The sequence below is a fragment of the Pan troglodytes genome, chromosome 11 (genome assembly GCF_028858775.2).
Source record: "Pan troglodytes isolate AG18354 chromosome 11, NHGRI_mPanTro3-v2.0_pri, whole genome shotgun sequence".
Lineage (NCBI taxonomy): Eukaryota > Metazoa > Chordata > Mammalia > Primates > Hominidae > Pan > Pan troglodytes.
In genome coordinates this window covers 50,459,600-50,465,877 of record NC_072409.2, presented here as the reverse complement: position 1 = coordinate 50,465,877, position 6,278 = coordinate 50,459,600, and the positions used below count along the sequence as shown (strand labels likewise).

The 6,278-nt window shown below is 40.7% G+C and overlaps 1 non-coding gene across 1 annotated transcript; it reads left to right on the top strand.

The window, feature by feature from the left end:
* Positions 1-2,159: 2,159 nt before the first annotated feature.
* Positions 2,160-2,266, top strand: LOC112204512 (U6 spliceosomal RNA). The gene has a single exon (XR_002938144.1). It is a non-coding gene; the product is annotated as a U6 spliceosomal RNA (small nuclear RNA).
* Positions 2,267-6,278: the final 4,012 nt, after the last annotated feature.

Sequence of the window (6,278 nt, the reverse complement as noted above, 5' to 3'; positions counted from 1 at the left end):
AAAATTTATAATAAACTCATAAAATATATATAATAACTCCCTATAAGGCCTGTTGATAGACATTTAGTCATACACCACTGAATGAAGCTGTTTTGTAGCACATGGAACTACAAGGAGATTTGGGATGAAAAGCTCTAGAAGATTTAGGGTAAAATACATAATCCAGCATTTATTATGCAGTACTTTAGATCCTTAAATACATTATTATTTAACTTCTCCAGGCTTGTAAAGACTTAATAATAACAAACATTTATTGAGGTCTTAAGGACTTACTATGGACAGGCCAGTAACATGATGATCTCATTAAATCATTGCAGTAACCCTCTGAGAGGAATATTATTATTATTATCCCCAATTGAAGAGGGGGAACGCAGTAGTTGTCATGGTACCCCAGATGGTGAAGAGCAGTTTGAGAAACCTACTGCAGATGGCTGTGCTCTGAGCCCTGTCTGAGCCTATACATGCTCAGGTAGAGACAGAAGCTCCCTGAGATCGAAGCTTGGTTCATGGGTCTGGGCCCAGGAGATGGCACATTATGGACACTCAGCAGAGGTTTACTGATTTATTACTTAATGGATCAAGTAACAGTGGATCAAGTCATGATTTAAGCATCACGGGAAGCCACTGATTCAGTTTTAGTCTTGAGAAAATAGTGAATTTGGGGAGATGAGAAGCTGTGGAGGGGAGCAGAAAGATTAACTAGAGCTAGAGTTTAAAACACTTGCTGCAAATATATTAATATTTAACCCTCACAAAGGTCCTTTATGAGAGCTGTTGTCTCCTTCCTTCAGTCGAGGAACTGCAGGCACTTGCGTAGAAAATGGGACTCATGTCTTCATGAAGAAGAGCTTATAGAGGGTTGTTCTTGACCCGTAGTGTGTATCTGAGTCATCAAGGGACCTTGTTAAAAATGCAGAGTCTGGTTCAGTAGGTCTGGGGTGCTGCTCAAGCATTTGCACTTGTGACGAGCACCTACAGGAGGCTGAAGCTGCTGGTCTGCCAGTAATACTTGGAGTAACTAGTCAAGAGGGTTTGTGTTGTTTGTTTGTCATTGAGAAAACTTTCAATGAAAGTTTCAGTTGAGAACTTTCAAGCTCATTGGCTTGGATGGGATAAGGCAAAATAACGTATTCTGTGTATTCTGAATACACAGAATAACCTGGGGTCCTGCATAGCTCCCTTTTGATAAATGAGAGCTCCCTTTTCTAGACAGATAACTCACTGTTAACTTATGGTCAGAGTATCTCACACAAGATTCCATGGAATCCTCCCAGCAGCTCTGGGAGATGGATATTGTCTGTGGATAAAGATGCTAAAGCATAAAGAGAATTCCACATTCTAAAATACATAAGAGGAGGAGAGAGAAAATTAATCTAGAGTAAGTGAATATAAAGTCCAGAAATGAGGGATCTATTGACATTACTCCTGAAGGACAAAAAGTTGTCGAGATGAGTTTTAGGCTCCTGAACCGACCATGTCACTAGGAACCAATTGTTATGGGAGCCAGAAGAGAAACTGAATGCGCTAATGAATTTTTGATTGCATGAAGCTGGAGGCTCAGTGAGGGAGAACAGAGGTCTAAAAGAAAGATAGTTCTATGCCAGTTCCACTACCATTACTTTTGTCTGGAAATTTAAAGTTTGTATCAGTGTGTAAAGTTTGTTATTCACTCCCATTTCTTCATATACACATAGACTACCTCTGTCAAGAAAGAACTGCTGGGGCCGGGGGAATGTGGCTCATGCCTGTAATCCTAGCACTTTGGGAGGCTGAGGCAGGTGGATCACTTGAGGCCAGAAGTTTGAAGCCAACGTGGTGAAACCCTGTCTCTACTAAAAATACAGAAGTTAGCCAGACATGGTGGTGTTTGCCTGTAGTCCCAGCTACTCAGGAGGCTGAGGCAGGAGAATCGCTTGAACCCAGGAGGTAAAGATTGCAGTGAGCAGAGATTGTGCTACTATACTCCAGCCTGGCTGACAGAGCAAGGCTCTGTCACAAACAAACAAACAAACAAACAAAAAACAAAGAACTGCTGGATACAGGTCATCTTGGCTGCAGAAAGGAACCTGCCTCCTTACTATATATCTGTGCTAATATTTATATTTTAATTCATGCACTTACTAATTTTTCAAATATTTTATATTAAAATCAGAATTTATGTGCTTGCTTCTGCAGCACATATACTAAAACTGGAACGATACAGAGAAGATTAGCATGGCCCCTGCACAAGGATGACACACAAATTCATGACGTGTTCCATATTTAAACAAAAAAAAAAAGAAAAAAAAATCAGAATTTATGATAACTACCAAAGTCTGTTGGGTTATGAGCTCAAATTTGTAGCATAAATACATAAACATATTTTGAAAGAATAAGTATATGAAGGTATACCAAAGGAGAGAGTAAGAGTGAGAATCCAACAGGATGTAAACCCAGGCTTCAGCAGGGGCTGTCCCTGGGTGGACATGATTATGGGGGTAGTTCATGACTTTTGCTCATCTGAATGGAGTGAGGTTGTTTTCACTGAACTTGCTTTGAATAGTGATAAGAAGGTGTCAGTCCATTCTGTGCTGCTATAACAAAAAACCTGAGACAGAAATTTATAAAGATCTGAAATGCATTTCTTACAGTTCCAGAGGCTGTGAAGTCCAGGATCAAGGTACTGGCATCTAGTGAGGTCCTTCTTGCTTCATCCTCACATAGCAGAAGGCAGAAGGGCAAAAAAGAGCAAACCCACCCTTAGAAGCCTTTTTTTTTTTTTTTTTTTTTGAGGTGGAGTTTCACTCTTGTTGTCCAGGCTGGAGTGCAATGGCGTGATCTCGGCTCTCTGCAACCTCCGCCTCCCGGGTTCAAATGATTCTCCTGCCTCAGCCTCCCAAGTAGCTGGGATTGCAGGCATGCACCACCATGCCCGGCTAATTTTGTATTTTCTAGTAGAGACAGGGTTTCTCCATGTTGGTCAGGCTGGTCTCAAACTCCCAACCTCAGGTGATCTGCCCGCCTCGGCCTCCCAAAGTGGTGGGATTACTGACGTGAGCCACCACGCCCAGCCAGAAGCCTTTTTATACTGGCATTAATCATGACCTAAATACCTCCCCAAAGGCCCATCTCTTAACACTGTTGTCTTGGAGATTAAGCTTCCAACACATGAATTTGGGGGGACAGAGTCAGCCCGTAGCAGAAGGGAAAGAGGAAAAAAGAAACAAGCTGCAAATGAACCTTTGAAACCAACATATTGTTAGACCTTTAGCTGTTCCAACTAATCTTCTGTTGTAGGACATTTTTGTTCTATGTAATCTTCTATTGTTGAGAATTCACTGATTTTTAATACTGTACCTGGATTAACCATGAGTAGTTATTATGTGTGATAAAATAAAGATAAAAGTTAAAAGTACAATTAAGAGGAAAAACAACAGCGGATTAAATCTCCAAAATTCTGTCCAATATAAAAGCAACAAGAAAAGTAGCAAAAAATGGTCAGAATCAAACATTTTCAGAACTCTGGAAATTAATTCAGAGAGTATTTATTCAAAGAAAGTGGCTGAATTTCAGGAAGGACAGTGAGCTTTGTGATACCATCACTGGTTCTAGTCCCATCCCTTCTTGACCAGCTCCATAAAACAGCTGACAACTGCCAATGAAACCAGCAGCTTGGCAGCTAATGGAGGGGCATAGCAGGATTTGAAATCCTTCAAACCCTCATTCCCAGAGAATTGTCATTATTTGACTCGTCTAGTGGTTTCCTGGATACCCTACTCAATAACGCTATCTTTATCTCACCTAACTTGTAGTTAACCCAGTGCAAAAAGCCTTTGCCCTGGGACATTAGAAGCAATTTATTGATTTTGTAGCTGCATGATGCAGTAGATAACAATTTGAGCAAACAACAGGCTAACCAAAAAGCTTGAAAGAAAAGGCTGAGGAATGAAATGCTGACAGGGCTTTAAAAACTCTGACATATTCCTGGGAATCTAGAAGGCCATGCACATGTATGGTAATGTGTGCATGCCCAAGGCTATGTGCCTGCTCAGAAGAGATGTGAGAAGGCCCTAAATTCTCATCTCTGGGTCATCTTGAGGCTCTATGTAAGGAGGAAGTGAAGGATAAGTCCCAGTTAGCAACTTCCTAGCTGAGTGTTGAAAGTGTGTCCCAGCACATACACAGAATCCCTCTGCAGGGACTAGAAACCTAGTGGTTTCAGGTATTTAAGGAAATTTCTCTCTAATTATTAGTTGATCACTAAGCTAACTAAGCAGAGATTTCAGAGGCCACCATGATAAGAAAACAGACATTACTCAACCAAGTCAGAAAATACACTAAAGAAGCAAACAACAACCAAAAGCAACAACAATAAACCTGTAGGAAGAAAGAGAATCTGATTTCCAGAGTTGCCAAAATACGTTACTTTAAAAGTTCAGTTTTCAACAAAAAGTTATGAGACTTGCAGAGAATTTAAAAAGTATGGTCCACAAGCCGGAAAGTAAGCAGAAAACAAAAATTATCCCTGAAAAGCACAGATGTTTGATTTACTGGACAGACCTTAAATCACCTATTTTATTTTTTTCTTTGAGACAGAGTCTCGCTCTGTCACCCAGGCTGGAGTGCAGTGGTGCGATCTCTGCTCACTGCAAGCTCCGCCTCCCTGGTTCACGCCATTCTCCTGCCTCAGCCTCCCAAGTAGCTGGGACTACAGGCACCTGCCACCACACCCGGTTAATTTTCTGTATTTTTAGTAGAGACGGGGTTTCACCGTGTTAGCCAGGACGGTTTCGATTTCCTCACCTCGAGATCCACTCGCCTCGGCCTCCCAAAGTGCTGGGATTACAGGCATGAGCCACCATGCCAAGCGACCTATTTTAAATATGTTCAAAAACTAAGCAAAACTATGTGTAAAGAACTAAAGAAAAGTATGAGAATAATCTCTTCCCAAATAGAGAATATTAATGAAAAAGAGAGGAAATATTAAAAAGAACCATATAGAAGTTCTGTAGTTCAAAATTACAGTAACTGAAATGAAAAGTTCACTAGGGAGGCTTGTCAGCAGATTTAAACATTCAGAAGAAAGAATAAGCAAACTTGAAAATACATCAATGAACATTATCTAGCCTGAGGAATAAAATGGAAAAAAAAATGAATGAAATTGAATACAAATGAATCAGTGGGATATTATTAACTGTGCCAATATATACACACTGAGAGTCCCAGAAGGAGAGAAGAGAAAGGGCAGAAATAATATATTAACAAATAATGGTCTAAAGTGTCTGACTTTATTTTTTTTGAGACAGTCTCATTCCGTTATCCAGGCTGGAGTGCACTGGCATGATCTCGGTCACTGCAAACTCCACCTCCTGAGTTCAAGTGATTCTCTTGCCTCAGCCTCCCAACTAGCTGGGATTATAAGCACCTGCCACCATGCCCAGCTAATTTTTGTATTTTTAGTAGAGACAGGGTTTCACCATGTTGGCCAGGCTGGTCTCGAACTCCTGACCTCAGGTGATCCACCTGCCTCAGCCTCCCAAAGTGCTGGGATTACAGGCATGAGCCACCACGCCCAGCTCTTGGGCAGTTCTTTATAGCATCCTGAGAACAGACTAATATACCTGCCCTATAAGAAATGCTAAAAGGAGACTTTTGTACTGAATTGTAGGGCTCTAGATAGTAATAAGAATCCACACCTATAAATAAAGAGTACCAATAAAGATAACTACATAAGCAAATGTAAAAGACAGTATAAATGTATTTTTGTTTGTAACTCTTTCTTTTATTTGATGTAAAAGACAGCCACACAGAGAAATAATTCAATAATTATAAATCTGTGTTGATGCATACTCTATGTATAAAAATTAGTTTGTTTGCCAGTAACAGCACAAAGGAGAAGGGAAAGAACAGAGCTATAGGACCAAAGTGTTTAGATGCCATTAAAATGAAGTTGATATTAATCAAAATTAGATTAATATAAGTTATTAATTTTAATCCCAAAAGCAACATTAAGAAGATAATGTTTTTAAATATAGAAGGCCAGGCGCAGTGGCTCATGCCTGTAATTCCAGCACTTTGGGAGGCTGAGACAGGTGGATCACTTGAGGCCAGAGGTTCAAGACCAGGCTGGCCAACACAGCAAAACCTGTCTCTACTAACATACAAAAATTAGCCAGGTGTGGTGATACACGCCTGTAATCCCAGCTACTTGGGTAGCTGAGGCACAAGAATCACTGGAACCAGGGAAGTGGAGGTTGCAGTGAGCTGAGATTGCGCCACTGCACTCCAGCCTGGGAGAC